The sequence below is a fragment of the Artemia sp. Qi Xiang Cuo genome, chromosome 3 (assembly GCF_049724085.1).
Source record: "Artemia sp. Qi Xiang Cuo chromosome 3, ASM4972408v1, whole genome shotgun sequence".
NCBI classification, from domain to species: Eukaryota; Metazoa; Arthropoda; class Branchiopoda; order Anostraca; family Artemiidae; genus Artemia; species Artemia sp. Qi Xiang Cuo.
In genome coordinates this window covers 13324876-13343197 of record NC_142796.1, presented here as the reverse complement: position 1 = coordinate 13343197, position 18322 = coordinate 13324876, and the positions used below count along the sequence as shown (strand labels likewise).

General features: G+C 35.5%; 1 long non-coding RNA gene across 1 annotated transcript; it reads right to left on the bottom strand.

The window, feature by feature from the left end:
- Window positions 1–10259: 10259 nt before the first annotated feature.
- LOC148953782 (uncharacterized) lies at window positions 10260–16217 on the bottom strand. Its single transcript, XR_016143768.1, has 2 exons — window positions 13609–16217; window positions 10260–10345 (listed from the first exon to the last, which is right to left on the bottom strand). It is a non-coding gene; the product is annotated as an uncharacterized LOC148953782 (long non-coding RNA).
- Window positions 16218–18322: the final 2105 nt, after the last annotated feature.

Below are 18322 nucleotides of genomic sequence, written 5' to 3'. Positions count from 1 at the left end.
AGACTCTTAAATTAGGAATTTGCAAGTGCTAAGCATCTCTTGATATCTTGTAAGTGATTATTGCTTGAGGTGGGTAAGCTACCAAGGTAGGTAAATTCTTCGACCGACCCCATACTGTCATTTTGAAGATTGAGGCTGGAGGTTACCAGAGAATCTGGTTTGCGTGAGCAGCGCAGGGTCATCGTTTTCAAGGTGTTGATGATCGCCCTCAAAAGGCTTGCTGTCGTGCGGACGATGCCAGTGCAGGATTGATGGATCCCGATGGGACACAAAAAATCAGTGATTTATTGCCGGCATTAGCAAGTTTGTCTATTATTACCCTTCCTATGAGGCTACCAGATGGGCCATCAATGGCGAAACTTCATTCTATTCCAGGATGGTTAAGGCATTCAGGCGTGAATTTATTCCCCCCACCCCCTCCTGTGTATCTTTTTTGGACACTGCAGACAAGCCTTGGAAGTGACTTCTTGCTCTCCAATCACTTTTGACTCTTACAAAAGGCACTAGAAATTTTAATTTCCGATCGAACGATCTCTTTTGCAAGGAGCCCCTGAATTGTTCGGCACTGTTACTGTTTTTCAGAAAAACAGAAACAGGTGAAAAAACACAACAGAAACAGAAGGTCTGTCAAAAACAGGTGACCTGTTTCTACTTTCTGTTCTGTTTTTTGGAAAAACAGAAAACTGTTGTTGTTATACAAAAAACCGCTGGGTTTTTTTAAGATGTTGCACACTGTCATCTATACTGGGCGAGTTATACGCTGTAATTTCCAAGCTTGCGTGAAGAAACCGCCTTGAAACCATCCCAAATTCATTAATCCATCTTATTTTTAATCAAGTACATGCACATACAATACTACTCCGACTGCACAGGCAATTATAAAACCTATTAGAGGACCTGGGGATACCACCATTTCCTTCTTGCCATCTCAAGATATTGATCAACAGGCTATGAAATAAAAGAAACAAACTTTTCTTTCAAATACAAAAGCTTTGAATAAAATGGAAAACAAACTGAAGTTCATACTTTGAACTTGTCACTTAGAATAATTTTTGTTTCGAGTGTTCCATCAGTTTTTACTGCACATTGGACTGCATGTCCATGCTAAAATACGAGTTTCTTTGGTTTTTGGGGTTGGGACTGTATACGTCTGGTTAGGGTGTTCGGACATGGCGATTTCAATGGTGTACTTTTTATTTTGATCCAATCCCATTTTCGAGAGGTTTCGGGCTTTTTTCGAAAATAAGAGAAACTTGTTTTTGTGCTAAGATTAACATTGAAGTTTAATGGAGGTTCTAATTACCATTGCTGAATCGGCATCAAATAATTTTTTGTATAGAATGTTTTTTTCTAAAAACTTGTTTTTTTATTTTCGGTTACTATAGGCGAGATTTGCTCTTTACTAGGCTGCAACTACTAATGCATCCACTGTGTCTAAAATTCGTTGAAAACAAACACTGATAAATCACTAGAGCCACCTTTTCTACCGACTTATACTATAAAGCCCTTTTCTCTTCTTTGCAAACTGCCGAACCTTACATATTTTGTTCTAAGATCTAAGGTAACAGTGCTGCAAGCTTCTGGCTCTGTTTTGGGCCAGCTTTAAAGTTAATATTGAGCTACAGGTTCTGAATATCCGAGACTGTCTTGTAGCTAGACTAGAGCTTCTTCTTAGCTGAAAAAGCATTAGTTACAAGAGCTAGTTAAATAAAATAAAAATTATATCTATAGTGCTGCCTCCAGAGTCAGATGTAGTTTCAGTCCACTCATCACAAGGGCCGTCACGTAAGGGGGGGTGGCGCCCCCAATCTTTTTGGTCACTCGGTAACAAAATTAATTCGAAAAAATCATGCCACTTTGTGCCACGATTTTTCCGATGCCTTTAAAATTCTTTGTTCGGTTCAATAAAGATCACGAAAATACTGGCATTTCATCTACAGAAATTTCGAACTTGGTCGGTAAACGCAGTAGTTTTACCGACTCCTGATGTGATTTTATAGATGGTGCCACAACTTTCCGTTTGGTTAAATAAACAGCATTAAAATAGTGACATAATAGGTACCGATATCTAAATCTCGGTTGGTAAATGCAGCGGTTTTACCGACTCATGCAGTGATTTTACGTATTGTATTCGAAACGGACATTATGATAATTATTGACAAAAAACAGTCCGTAAACTCTCTTCCCCCCCCCCCCCAAAAAAAAACATTTTGGCTAGTAACAACACTGCTCATCACATGCACTTTTTTCATCCAACTTGTCAGGGTCATTCATATCAGACGCGGTATTAGCAATATCCTCATCTATGACATCGGGTAGATCATCTTCGTCGGCATCGATCTGCTCTCTGCTTAAGCCTTCCTCCAGTTCTTCATCAGATTCACATTCAGCACCGTAAACTATAGCTGTATTCGGGATATACAAAAAGCAGTCTTTTCTTCCATATATCTTGAAATTCATGCACGCAGAGCTTAGTCAACGTATATTTTCATTTACTTGGGAGGGGTATATTTCATAGAGGGCGAGCGAGATTTAGCGGCTTTATTTGAAAACGAGCAGAAGTTATTCCATATATGAAGGGTTGCCCCCCCCCCCTCCTCAATACTGTGCTCTTTTATGTTAAAGTTTGACTTTTGTACCAATTTTTTTAAGAGCGGCTGCTGAAACACGGAGGTCGTTTAATTTGAATAGGAAGCTTTTTAAAAAGTGCTAACAGCTTTAGCGTAAAGAGAAAGTTATTGAGGAGGTGGCAACTGTTCATATACGGAATAAATCTGCCAAAATTAATTTGCAAATTTCGTTTTAATTTTTCATGAAAGGTGAACCAAATTCGAACCTGCGTTAGTTGAAAAACGTTCAAAAATTAAATTTAAAAAAATAAGTTTTTTTTAACTGAAAGTATGAAGCGACATTAAAACTTAAAATGAACAGAAATTATTCCTTATATGAAAGGGGCTGTCCCCTCCTCAACGCCTCGCTCTTTACGCTATAATTTGACTCTGTCCCAACTCTACTTTTTAAAACAATAAAAACTTTAGTGTAAAAAGCGATTTAGTGTTTATCCCGGGAAGGCGTCAGGACATCGACAAAATCCGTCATAACATCGACGAAAAATCCGTCAGAACATCGACAGTCACAATCGCTATCCGTCAGAACATCGACAGGCACAATCGCTACCCGTCAGTAGGTCGACACGTCAGTTCATCGACAATCACAATCGCTACCCGTCAAAACGTCGACGGTCATAACATTGACATGTCATAACATTTAAACATTTGCCTCTCAATTACTTGGACTATCTGTCTTGGCCTTTTCTCTTTCTATCTACAATTAGCCATGTCTTGATGCAACCTACTGCAAAATACTTGATAACTTCAATTCAATTTTCACAATTTTTTTTTCCATAACGAAAATCCGCCAGAACCACTAACCGTCAGAACGTCGAGTCATAACATCGACACGTCATAACATCTAAAATTTAAAACTAGTTTTTTTTTAGGTTTAGGGAGGAAAAGTACCTAGGTTAGGTTACGTATTTAATATATGCTATGCTTTAGGCCTGCCCCACCCGCCTGATGTGCAAATATATAGCCGAAATTTGTTTCTAAACTATTATATACTAATTACTATTATATAAACTTATAAATTTTTTTACATAAGGAAAATCCGTCAGAACCACTAACCGTCAGGACGTCGACAGTCATAACATCGACACGTCACAACATCTATAAATTTTTTTAGATGTTATGACGTGTCGACGTTCTGACGGGTAGCGATTGTGACTGTCGATGAACTGACGTGTCGATGTTCTGACGGGTAGCGATTGTGACTGTCGATGAACTGACGTATCGGTGTTATGACTGTCGCCGTTCTGACGTGTAGCGATTGGGACTGTCGATGTCCTGACGTGTCGACGTTCTCACGGATAGTGATTGTGACTGTCGAGGAACTGACGTGTCGACGTTCTGACGGGTAGCGATTGTGACTGTCGATGAACTGACGTATTGGTGTTATGACTGTCGATGTTCTGACGTGTAGCGATTGTGACTGTGGATGTCCTGACGTTTCAATGTTATGACTGTCGATGTTCTAATGAATTTTCCTTGTCGACGAAATGACGTTTAGTGCTTTTGATGGTTATATGAAATGGTAGCATCCCGTTAATCCCTTCATAAGCTCAAATAATTTAAAGTAGCTAGCTGTAAGCTCAGTTTAATTATTTTATTTCGTCTGAAAGAATATCACATCCTTTTATTTATCAGTCCTGGTTGAACTTCGTTGAAGTAATGATGCTAGGGCTGTTTTATGTTTTTAAAAACATTTTAGTTATAAAGTTATCATTATATACACACACATATATATATATATATATATATATATATATATATATATATATATATATATATATATATATATATATATATATATATATATATATATACATATATATATATATATATCCTTGGACATAGGGTCGAAATATTCACTGTTTTGAGTTCCACTGTCTTGAGGAAATTTCCCCTATTGTTTCTAAGTGTGTTTGTTATAGAAAAGCAGTGTGTTCTTCGTCGCTATTTAATTTCCTTTGAGGTATTACCTACTTTATTTTCTCCTTATTAAACCTTGCCTTAAGAGGAAGTTCTTCTCACCACGCTTCCTTAATCCTAGCATACATAGAAAGAGAGATGGGAACACGTTATTTCACAATATCATTTCTGGATTTCCTGGTTCTGTAAAACAATCCTTGCATGGTCAAGTGACTTCTCGGTCAACCCAATATTTAATTTAGTTTTTGTTAGTGCAACTATCTGAGCTTATGAATTGGACGTTAAACCTGGCCCAAAACTCTAGGCAGGCGGGCCAGCCCTGTTAGGCTTTGGACTAGATGCTTGTTTGCCTCTAATTCCAGGCGACTTAACGATCATGTGTCGATTCTAATATTTGGTCAACCTGCCTGAGACTCTAGGCAAGCGTTTCTCTCCAAAAGCTAACACACAAGTAATTTGTTTAATTTGAGAATCATAGCTACTCCCGCTGTTTGCCAAGGCTGTTTACCAAAACACTTGGAAAAATGTAGGCCTCCCCGTTCGCCTGCGAGTCCAAAAGACTTGTTGGTCAAGTGTCAATCCTAAGACATAGTGGTTTGTCTGAGACTCTAAGCAGGTGAGTCTGTTAGGCCTAGGTTACTTGTTCGCCTGTGAGTCTAAGCAAATTCAGTAATTTTTATACATTCCTGAAAAAGGATCTTGCCAGTTGTACCTCTCACTCAGGCTATCAACTGTCTTGGCTTTTTCTCCAATTAGCCATTGGTTGATGTCAACTTGATTGTAATTCAAAAATCAACGGACTCAGGACATCATTTTTATACATTTCTGAAAAAGGATTTCGCCAGTTGTACTTCTCACTCAGACTACCATCTGTCTTAGCGTTTTCTCCAATTAGCCATGGATTGATGGCAACTTGATTTTCACTTGTAGATAGATAGTGCAAAGGCATATCAAGTTTTCAAGCTCTTTTTGGACATTCCCAAAAACGTGTTTTAGTACTTTTACTTTACCGTTGGATAAACATAAATAGTATTTATTTATAATAAATAGTATTTATCATTATTTCGAAATAATTTTTTCCTGAAATTATTTTGGAATAAGTTTTAAATTTGAGTGAAAACATTTTTTAATTGGCCAGTTTTTTTTTCAAAACTCGTTTTTTTTGCATACTAAGGGGACTATGAGGGAGTAGCATTAGAGGTGGAGTTCTACGGATCCGGTTAAGGGTTTTGGATCTTGAAGATTTCAAAGGTACATAACAAAAATATTCCATTTTTTGGTGCCATATTCCACCTTACACTTATTCTGTCTAGAAACATATATAAGTTTATACGCTTAAATATTCCAGATGAGCCCTTAGACAGCTTTCTACGATTTTTCAGCACCCCGCTAGTGCTGAAAAAAATAAAAAGAATGAAAGAAGACGTCAGTGTCAAAATATTTTTCAGAATATGAATATAGTTTTCATAATTAACTTATACAGTTAAAATAAACACAAAAAAAGTTGTTATTCCAAAATCAATCTCATTGAACTTTTTAGTTCTCACGCACTAAGGAGACTGAACGGTCAATTTTATAAGAGGGGTGGATCTAAACCTCCAGTGGATTATTTTCAACCCTGAACATTATGATTTTACCCTCATGTGCTTCAAAATCTTTTAGCTTAAGAAAAGCCACGAAAGTGTTTTGCTGCCACGTAGCACTTTATAAAGGCGTTATTAAGATGAGTCTACAAAAGCACCTTGATAAGATCAACAGAACTGAGCTACTCCATTAAAAATCTTCACCTGCAGCTGCAGGTGCAGCTGCAGCTGCAGCAGAACTATTTTAAGCGGTTTAGTTACATAAACACAAATACGCGAAATTCTTATTGAAAGAAGTGCAAGATATTTATTGAGATTGATTATTCGAGACCCAAATTTCAATAGCATAAATTAGTGTTTTGATCATTAAGATATTAATGTAAAAACTTTACTTTATATTCATATTATAAGGTCTGTTAATAACGAATCCATTCTAGGCACACTGGATACAGGGGTGAAGTTAGGACTTTAATTGGAGGATGGATTTAAAGAATGAGTCGACAAAATCGTCCAGTATCGTGCCAACAAATCGTCCCCTGAGAGCGGTTTTGTCGTAACTAAGGTTTTCAAAATTCCGAGAAAAACGACTTTGAAAATTTCACCTTTGCTGGAACTTACACGGTACAACCGATTTTCTTCGCAAATACATCAAAAAAAAGAGAAAAAATAACAAGGAAGGTCTTCCTAACATGAGATGGAAAAGGTAAAGTTTTCATTGTCGAAACTTGAAATGAAATACAGGTACGACAATCCGCCCTTAACGAAATGGGAGTAAACTTATATACGATAAAATGGTGTGTGCTGCCTATTCTTTTCACCATGAAGATACGACAAACGAGTTCTGATGCAGCAATACTATTTTAAAAAGTATAAAAATTACAAAAAACGTCAGACACGTTTATTTTTTGTTGAGTTTCTTTGCCGGCCGCCGTTTTGCTTCAGTGGAATCCTCCTCTGGACAGGGATATAGCGTAGACGAAGAGGCTTCCAAACGTTCAGCACCCCCCTTGGCCGTGTAGTACTGTTCAATCTTGGTTTCAAAATACTCCTTGTCTTGGTTGGGGATGAACTTCAAGAGATACTTGACATCTTTGATTTTCGCCTCAGGTAGATCAATCTTTTTGCCACAAAGTTTGGGCAAAACAAGACGTTCAACAACACGGACAGCCGAAGTGTTGGGACACTTTTTAACCGAAGTACATTCTTGTAATATAGTAGCCATTTGCAAGTCTCCAGAGAAGGAAGTTTTGAACCAAACTCTCTTAGCGTTATCCTAACGGGACTCAAGTTGTTTTACCTTTGAATACGGTACCAACGAGTACTTGTACAGCTTTGCTGGCTTTTGAAAGTCAAAGAACTTTGACTGGGTCATTTGCAGGACATTAAAAGGATGTATCCTTCTTACTTTTAGTAACTTCCTCACCAGATTTAGTGGGGGAAACAAATCAAGATGCTTTAGCCCCCGCTCAATAGTGCTATGTACAGCATCAACCTCCTGTATACTCGAATGACATGGTTCACAATACTTCATAACCACTTGTTCTAAGTGCGGAAATTTTCTTAGAACATCTTGGATGGCGAAGCTTATAATTGAGTTTTGGTTCTGGGACACGCAGGAGTCCGACCAAGTAATTAACTGGCAGATATCAGGGTAAGTATCAAGGACTTTTTCCAGTATGGCCACTAGTCCACTAGCTATTTGGTTTGCTCCACGTCCAGCCTCAAACTCGGACCAAATGCAACAGTATAACTCATTGATTTTCTCTCCAATCCTTATCTGAAATGAAAGAATTGCCGTGAGGTTGAATGCAGTTATCTTCCTTTTATAGAAAAAGGAAGACACATTACCCCGGGGCAGCGGAAAAACATTCTCCAGATCAAAACAAAGTAGGGGAATAGTAGTATCTTCATAATATTGTAATTGCAACACACAGTGAAGGAGAAGCACTCAAAGATCATTTCTGTAGTTAGATGGTTGTCAAGCTCCTGTATATTGTGTGTGGGTCAGATCACTTAGATCTTTAAGAGTGTGTCCAAGCTTGGCAGCTGAAGCTACAGGAAGATCCAGAGCTGTAAATTGCTTAACAGATAGGCTGCTGCTTTACAAGGAAACACTACCAAAATATGACCATAGCCAAGATTTATTCTGACCACTGATATGCACCAAAAATCATAACAAATCAGGTAGCCTATTGAATACGCTACCTGATTTGTAGCCTATTTAATATTTTGTTCCAAGAGTATATCAAATTTTGATATACTCTTGGAACAAAATATTAGTCAATTCCACAAAAATGAGGTACCTGGATTCCTGCAAATATTGTGCAACTTGTGCGGATGTAAACAATGTCCGCTTGGGTCTCATTGTGAAACTTTAACCGAATCTTTTCTTCTTCAAAAGTATACGTTGACTGAGTCAGGACAAAAATGCCCATGTAATTTTCCCATATGAGGTACGTCAAAACCGCTCTTAACAAAACGGAAAAATGTGAGATGCGATAAACGAGAAATCTTAAATTGGGGCACTTCTAGCTGAGCTACAACAAAATGGTCGACGGAATCGGATAGAGCAAAAAATTTCACGTTAGATGGCAGCTCTAACTCCGCTTCCCGAAAAAGTCGCAGATACGACAAAACCGCTCTCAGGGGACGAAATGCGGAAAAATAGCTAATTATCCAAGCTGCTCCCTGACTAGGTATCATGGTTTTAACCGATTAAATGTTGAATATTTCTACCACGCAAGTGAACATAGGTTGTAAGTTCTTGAGCTCACCCTACATCTCGTATATTGCGGCACCAGATCTGTATTGACAAGAAATATATTCTGACTTCAATTGAATCACCTCTGCTGCTCTCTTCAGTGGATAGATTGAGCTGATGGCTCCCCATAGGACTGGACAAGCAAGTTACCCGAGGAAATCTGGCGAGATATTCTGGATAAGTTGCGTATACAAAAAAGAACCAGCCAATGTCCGATTTTTTTTCCCAATAATGATTTTTGTCCGATTTTTTTTCCCAATAACGCAGGTTCCCAATATCGGCCGGGCTCTACTCTCACCACTAGCACGTGTCTACTCTGTCTTCTATGTAAAGGCACATAAAGGATGTTTTGGAGGGATGGACTTTACAACAAAAAGTACAAAACCCGTCACATGTTGATTTTTTACGAGTCGGAAAAATATTATCGGAGGAGGGGGCACAAACCCAGTACGGGTGTTCTACTCCTGTGTCCTGTCTGAGAACAAGGCAACAACGCAAACCCATTATTGGAGGCAAGTACAAAATAGGTAGAGAAAAACTTCAACAAAACGAAGAATATTTCGTTAATATTTTACTATCAAACATTATTTTACTAGTCTTCCTTTTGTAGAGTTTACATATGAAAATCTGATCCTTGTTTCAGTAATTTTTTCGATCAATTAATTTTGAATTCACACAGTAAGCTATTTAAATGAAATAAACCCGTACATTAAAAATGAAAGTTATTTTTTCAGCCAATCTATTGTATGATTCAGAGTAAACATAATACGTTAGCACCTCAAAGTGGTAGAACTCCCCGCGAAATGTCTACCTCCAGTTCAAAGGGTGCTAACGCACTAGGGTGACCGAAGGCCTGAGGAACCATCGGTTAACCAAAGTCCTACGAAACATGTTGAACCGCTTGGGGGATTCCGAAAGCATGGTCACAAGTGAGACAAGGCGTGGCTGAAGTTTATTCGACCACCAACAGAAGACAGAACCGAATGGAAGCATTGGTCCAGCTGCTTCTTGATCCTAAGTTGGCTAAATAGCCTGTGTCTCGTCATAAGTACGTAATGATTCCGAGGTATAACTAATAAAATGGATATTGGTCGTAGATTATAATAAAAAATAACCCGCGCCGTGTAGCGCCCGCGTTTTTTTTTTGTTTTATAAGGAATTTATTTTAGAGAAATATTAATTCCTGAAAAAAAAAAAAAAAACCGACTAAGCCAAAAAAAGCTAAAGGGTACCAAATATTATAGGGTGATAACGATTATTTTGACAGTAGCCTCAGTTCCCAGTTTTCTAAGTTGCCAATATTTTTAGTATGATTATTAAAATAGCCATAAGTCCTATTATAGTAGTATACATATCGAAACTAAATAATGAATGGCAAACTTTTTATTGCAAAGCAAAAATATGCCACAAAAGAGAAGTCAAATTTATTTCTCCTCTTCTTCTTCGTTGTTAATCTATAAAAGAAAAGAATAACATTAACTAATCAGTCTACTAAGAAAATACAGTGCTTGAAAATGAACATCTAAAGCTATTTTTTTTATTTTAATCTAAAAAATAGAATATGCACAAATACAAAATTTGTTAATTGATTCTCCAATCTGTCATATTAATAAATATTGATCAAAATAAATTGTAAGCACTATAACATTTGTAAATGAAAGCAAAACTCTTCATAAAAAATTTTTAGTTACAAAATGACTATTAACGTCTTCTCAGAACCCGCGTTCAACCATTCCATTCTAGCACGTTATAATCTTGAGGAACCCGTGTTCAACAAGCTTGGAACCCGTGAACAAAAACGCTATAAATTTTTTCAGGGTTGAACATAGAGAACCTGAAAACGATTTTTGTCGAGCCCGATCAAAACACGCTTCAAATCCGGTGCCTGAAAACACAACTCTGAATAGCTGAAGCTATTTGAGATCAATGGCGGATCCAGGAAGAGATAATTAAATCGGCTAATCATGGGCTAGCGAGCAAGTTTCTACTAAAGTCTCCCAGAACTAGTCGAGAAACTCGAGAATTCAAGGCAAACTCCTTTGAAATCTTCGATCAACTGCAGTTTATAGACATAATATCAAATTAATATAAATCTTATAAATATGTAAATATTATACAAATAAAAGTATATAAAAAAACATAAAAAATACTTAATATATATATATATATATAAATAAATGTTATAAATCTCAAAAAGGATGAAGAATACTAATAAATCGCGAAATAATGACAAACTGCAAGAGTCACTATCTTCTAAGTTTCCTTCACTTTTATACTTATTTGACTAATATATCCTTACAGATTAAATGGTTGACATAGTATTAATTTTTGTTAACAAGGGGATATTTCACTTCAACATACACAAATTATTTGCACTAGGGTACATTAGTACAAAGGTCTCAGCGATAGTACTCCTCCCCCTGTTACCCTCAAAAAAGACAGAACGGAGGGGTAATATCACACAAATATTTTGGTATAGGTATTTAGAAAAAAATTATCCCAGAAAATTCCTCCACGTACCTTTCTCCTTCCGGAAAATTTAAGCCCTAAAAGCCTCTTTTACCTTTCAGTTAGTCGTATTATTCACAGCAATCTTAGCAAAAAAAAAAATGTACTGAATATAAAAAAAAACTAGAAAAACCAACGATTGTAACACTTTCTGTATGTCCCATCTATTTTTCATCTAAAGATTATTTGAGTTGCAAAGGGAAAGCACATTAAAAAAAATAAAAAAATGTTAGCAACACTACAGATGGTTGAAATTTTCCAGTCAAAGATTATTTGGGTTGCGAAGCGAAAGCTCATATCTCCCAGAAAGAAATCAAAATGTTCGCACCACTAGAGCTGAATGAAGACATGTACGGTGGTTATTTCCAGCATTGTCATGTGTTTATTTCTTTAACTACAACAAATTTTCTATGGAATATTTAAGCAGCAAGAGATCAAAACCTATGAATTATTATTTAATAATGAATAATTGATATTGTTTAATACAGAACAAAATTGATTGTTTTAAAAGGCTTGTTGCTATCGGTTTTAGTAAGGCTATGGATTAATGCGAGATGGTTCAACCTGGAACGTGGCAACTCGAGCAATCAAATTTCGAATATTAAAATACTTTTGAGTAAAGGTAGTGCCATCTAGTCAATTTACAGCCCGCTGGATAGCGTCGCCTGTTTTTTCTCATTCATTCGCTGTTTTCTATCTTAACAAACAAGCATTGGTTTCAACCGTCTCTGTCAAAACTCGAAACCCGTGCATTATAAGCCAAATTTATAAATATCTTTGGGAAAACATTACTTGGATTGAAGTTATAAATTCTAGTATAGACAGAACATATGGCAAAGACGCTACAATACAACATTACAAAATCTATGTATACACACACATTGTGAACTGTTATAACCTAACCGCCACTCAAGTAAATTATAAGTCACTTTATTTGTAGCTATTATTCTCAAATTAACCAGTAAAATGAATTATCAAATCAATCAGATAATATTGACCGAAAAATATCAAAATTCGTTAAATACTTTGAAGAAGCATCCAAATTTGTCAAATACATGGGGTGGGAGGGTTCCTATTTAGGCCACACTTTCCCGAGACTTTCAACACCCTTACCCCCTCCCTCAGATACAGCCTTGTCAGGAGTCCGGAAAACTTCCCGATACCCGGTACACAAAGGTTAATTTATTTTTTATAATTTTTCATTTTAATTTAAATACTGAACAATATTTTTATCATGCGCTGTCTTGTAATAAAAAAAAACAAAAAAAAACGTCACCTTAATCATCCCCCCTCCCACTCAAAATTATCTTTAGAAAATTGAAATAGACACAAGGTTCAATTTATTCCACTGTTTAGCTGTTTACAGTATGATCCCCCAAAGATAAATTGAACATAAATTCACCAATTTGTACCTTTTCTTTTTAATTAATTTCAAATATTATTGATTACGAGAGGCAGGATATTTTATGTCGGAACATTTTGTTTAAATTCAACAGATCAGTTTTTATTTTATTAATGTCATTTTTACCGTGGCTTGAAATCATCCTCAATTTTTTTTAAGTTTTCTTGTTCTCATCAAAATTTAGAATTTTTAATTTGGCAAATATTGACTCATCTTGACCACCGTTTAACCTTCCAATAAAATTTGAGAGTTGCTTCCGAAATGCCTTGAACGTACCCATGATTTCCTTTTTAGTTTTTTCCCCTCCTCAAAGTTCAGGATTTTTAACATGGCAAATATTAGCTCATCCTGAACACACTCTCTAACCTTCCAATAAAAACAGAAAGTCGCTTTCACAGCACCTTGAAGGCTCCTTTAAGTTCGTTTGTTCAGTTTTCTTGCCCTCCTCAAAATTTTGGATTTTAAATAAGCAAACATAGGTTAATTTTTACAATCCTCTCTAATTTTCAAAAAAAAAAAAAAAAAAAACAATCTGCTATTCACTTTTGCAGTGCCTTGAATATACCCATAGGTCCGTTTTATGAGTTTTATTACCCTACTCAAAGTTTAGGATTTTTTTTTATAAAATATGAAAGTCGCTTTCACAGTGCTTTGGAGATACCCACTAGTCCGTTTAATCAGTTTTCTTGCCCACCTAAAAATTTAAAATTTTTGGTTTAGAAATTATTGGTTCATCTCTATCACCGTCTCTAACCTCCTAATAAAATTTGCAAATAGAGATATAGCACGAGAAACCCTAGAACTTACGTTGAAGTATCTTAGCTGGTAGCTTTCCTTGGAGTCAGCAACCACACGGAGCCAATCCCGAAGACTATTCTTCTTCAGGTATTTTTTGGTAAGGTACTTGAGGTATCTGAAACATCAACTCTCAAGTTAGTGTACATGTAAAGACAGCCATAAAATAAAATATATTTATCAAATCCATCAGGTAAATTTTATCTCTCATAATAATCAGAGACTCATCCGAAACAAAATTCATCATAAATATATCCCTCTACTCCAATGATATGCAATGGGAAGCCGAATAGAGAAGGTGTTTAAAACATGCAACCTTAGTTCTCGAGACTACATTACTACCATCTACGTTCTGTGAGTGTAAGACAAGATACAAATATCAGTAGATGCCGCTTTAAATACAGTCTAGTTACAAAATGTGCATTTAACTGAACCTCTTCACAATCTAGCGGTGAAAGGACGCTCTTTCGACTCTTGAGGGATTCGAGTCTCTCGAACTCTGTGGTAACAGATCATTCTATCTCTGAACTAAGCATTTAACTCAACAGCAATGCAATTAATCTTTCATATGACCCACAGATGATATATTACCTTTGGATCATTGCCTCTTTTTATCATAATCCAATATAACCCAATATAATGGATTTTTATCAAAATCCATTATATTGGATTTTTTATCCCACTTATCTATATAAATTAAAAGGGAATTTTGGTATTGGAGTTTAAAGCCTTATATTTTAAATATGCATAATCAGCTAGATATGGAGGAGAGATATAGTTTTAGTACTGGCCTATATAATTACATAATTATATAGGCCAGTAATGTGATTATTATAGTAAAAGTATTACTCTAATACATTCGTAATTGAGTAATACCAAACTCTAATACGAAAGTCCCCTTTTAATTTATTTAGATTAGTGGAACAAAAAACCCAATATAATAGATTTTGGAAAATAAACTAAATAACGAATTTGAGTGGTTGATAGAACGTATTTGCTTAGGTTTTCAAAAAATTATCGCTTTTTGAACTACTACAAGAGTAGTCAAAGATTGAAAAAAATACATCCTTGATAAAAACAAACCGTTTCTAAAAAAACTCAAAATTTTTAGTTTATATTCGTCAATAACTACAAAAATGATTCTATACTCTATTCAATGTTATAAAAATTAAGCTATTAACACCCATAGATCCTCATGATAAGATTCAATTGATCCCACCGAGCCTCATTTTAGCCAACAGTTTTCAAGAAGAAAAGTGTCAGAGAAAAAAGGACAGAAAAATGAGTCATGTAAATTTTACGAGAACCAAGCGTCCATCCACAGCGGATATGAAACCAAATTTTTCGCAACGACAAATGGATCCTGTCTTCAAATTTGAACAAGGTTTTTCTTTCTAATGTGAAACACAACACTTAAGTTGTCAACCCCTATAAGTTTTAAAATTTTATGTTGCATGTGTTTATGTTACGGGCTCTACAAAAAAAATAAATAAAAATGCATCAACAATTTGTTAATGAGGTTTTTTTGCGTTTTCATCACCAAATAACATGAAGAGTTATGAAAAACAGAGGTAAACAAACAATAATTTCATAAACACAGATAAATATATAAAGGAATAATACAAGTTTTAAAGAGGGGAATAGCGTTAGAAATAGAACAAAATAAATTCTAGAAAAATTTGATAGAAACAAATCGGCTTACTCCTTTATCGGAACATTACCATCTTTGTATTTGTATAATTTAGTTTTGAAAATCCATGAATACAAGTGAAAACGAAGAGCGCAAATAAGATTCTTCTACCTTTTTAGTTTACTTTGAAAACTAGTTTGTTATTCATCTTATGCCCCCAAAGAAGTAAAATAAAACAGAAATTGAAAATTAAATGGTTTTTTTTCGATTCAGTACATATTTATTAGATATTAAACTACTGCACCGAAAATGCAAAATTACGTAGCAGTATTAAATATTTGAAAACTAATTCTATAATTTCGAAATTATTTTACTTATTTAAAATTTCGTTTTTAATTTATTACTTAACCGGGAATTTCTGTGAAGTATACGGTTTCAAACTATTATAACTACTGCTAACACCTCAACGCAGCATTAAGCCGCCTGAGGCCAAGACAGCTACGCACGCTCCTCCTCCATCCCAGTCAATTCAAAGCTTTCCTCTTTACACCCTCCTGGGAAGTTCCCATTTTCCTTGAATATTCTCTTTGTCATCCCAACCGAAAACGACCTACTTTTTGTTTAGCCCTAGACGGTTGACCAAAACTATTATTTACAGACTGAAAAATCTAGATATGGTTAGTCATTTAAAAAGAACATATTAAGAAATAGATAAAAAATATAAGTATTAGATAATTGGCAGAAGTAGGTCGGCCACATGCAAATTAAATTTAAAAACTGCGACTTTTTCTGGGTAGCACTAATAATAGTAGTGGCCTTGCGTGTCTTATCAGGGTACTCCTGTACAAAACGGACTTTTATATACTGCAATGGAATCTAGTCACGAAAAACCCGTTTTTGACGGGTTAATTCAAGACACCGCCATAGAGCAATGCAATGCATTGCGTGGTTTTCATTGCGTATACGATATTTAAACTGCTGTTTTTGGGGGGTTGAGGGGGGGAAGGTACCGAGGTTAGGTTATGTAATAATATCGGCTATGCTTTACCCCCCCCCAATACTGTGCAAATATATAGCCCAAATTTGTTTCTAAACTATATATTCATCCTATTTTATTTTATTTCATTAGCATTAACCCAACTAGCACTATATAGAAGAGTCCATTTAGTACAGGACTGCCATTCTAAGACAAACAAATAAACTTTAAAATGGGGAAAAATCTATCTATTTAGACAGTGAAAAACAGGTACAAAAGTCTAGGTTTTTCAATCACATATACAGTGACTGTCTTCAGTAGAAATACTAAAAAAAAAAAATTGGTTGGAGTATGTGATCAAAATATCTGGACTTTTGTACCTGTTTTTTAACTGTCTAAATAAATGGATTTATCCCCAATTTAAAATGCCAATTCAGCACATATATTTACAAGTTAGGGGGTGGGGTAAAGTTTAAACATACCTCTCATTCACATCAGAAATAAAATTTAAATCCCACCATTAATGTGCAAATATATACACTGAATTGGTATATATAGGGATAGGGGTAAAATTCATTTCTGACAAGTGAATATTATATTTTCCAAAATTAATTAAGCAAATATATTATATTTCCAAATATTAGGCTATATTAGGAAAGAGCACAAAAAAGGGCACTGAATGATATGCCTGAATGATTTACTTTATTTGTAAGTCAATAATATGAACTTTGAAAAATTTACCAAAGTAGCCCATGTCCTGGGAAGGTATTTTGAAGTACCTACCTCTACTCCTTCTCTCTCTAGAGGGTCCTGAAAATTGCAAGATTTCACTTCTATAAATCAAATATTTTTTAAAGGTCATCAAAGGTCCGGACCCTCTATAGGGAAGAGTCGAGGTAGGTACTTCAAAATACCTTCCCGGGACATACTTTAGCCTGTAGACTCATCCCTGAAAGTTTCATTTTCCTAACCTAACCCCTTTCCAAGATAGCCAAAAGTAGCTAAAGTAATTTTACTAAAAATTTTTTATATTGGAAGATTTATCTTAGTATCAAACTATGTAGCGATAAAAAAAAACACTGTAGGATAAGTACTTACAGGTGCCATTTTCAATACGGAAATGTGGAATAAGAAGAACAGATGAATGTTTACTGGCGAAAGATCTTAATAGTCTATAGATAGCAGGACCTACTAAGTTCCAATTTGACTTCTTTTTAGAATCTTAGGACCACAGATAAAAAGCGTCTTAGTATATTTTTTCCTTTTTTATCTATGTTTTATCAACTTTTTTCTATTGTTGGAGTATGTGACAGGAATGATGTATATTTGCATTATTTATTTAATTCTGTCGTAATTGTATTTTAATTGTTTATGACTAAGCAGTGCTGAATTACTCTGATTCTCGTTTTTTAACGGAGGCATTTGCTACAGGTGAATAACCCCCAATCAATAGCACACTAAGTGATACCTGATCCGGCTCAATGAATACTGACTGAAGTGACACCCAAGCAAGCTAGTGATTACAGAAGGCACAGAATAATCGAACGTCGGGGTTTGACGGTCGAACGCGTCAAACCCCAAACAACAACAACAACATACCCTATCGCCTTACAATGTTAAAAAAGGACTGTGTATCGAAGTGTCCTTAGCCTATGTGTAGTGACGTTATTTCGGGAAAGAAGCCTGGAAGACTGAGGAAAGATGAGCAGCGGCACGAAATTGATTGTCTGAATTACATAAGTTTTGTCTGTGGTTAGGAATACTGAATGCTCTAGAACACAAAGTTCATCTGGCTTGTAAAAGCCAAATTTTGAAAATAAATCCTATTTTAAATAGTTCTTCCATATAGTTTTGTATAATGAATTTTTCGATTTGGTCTCAAGCACTTACTGTATTGCTTTTTTTCAAGTAGTGAGTTCAAAATAATGAAGCTTATACATATGATATGTGTGCTTTTCCCCTGCGAAATATTTATAGCTTCAATTTAAGCATAAGTAAACCTGAAACATTGTTTCAAGAACAAACAGGTTTTGTCGATGAGCACATTACACTTAAAATGGATAGTAGAATAAAAATAATCACAAAGAAATATTGTGTGTAGATTTTGCAGCCACAAGTCG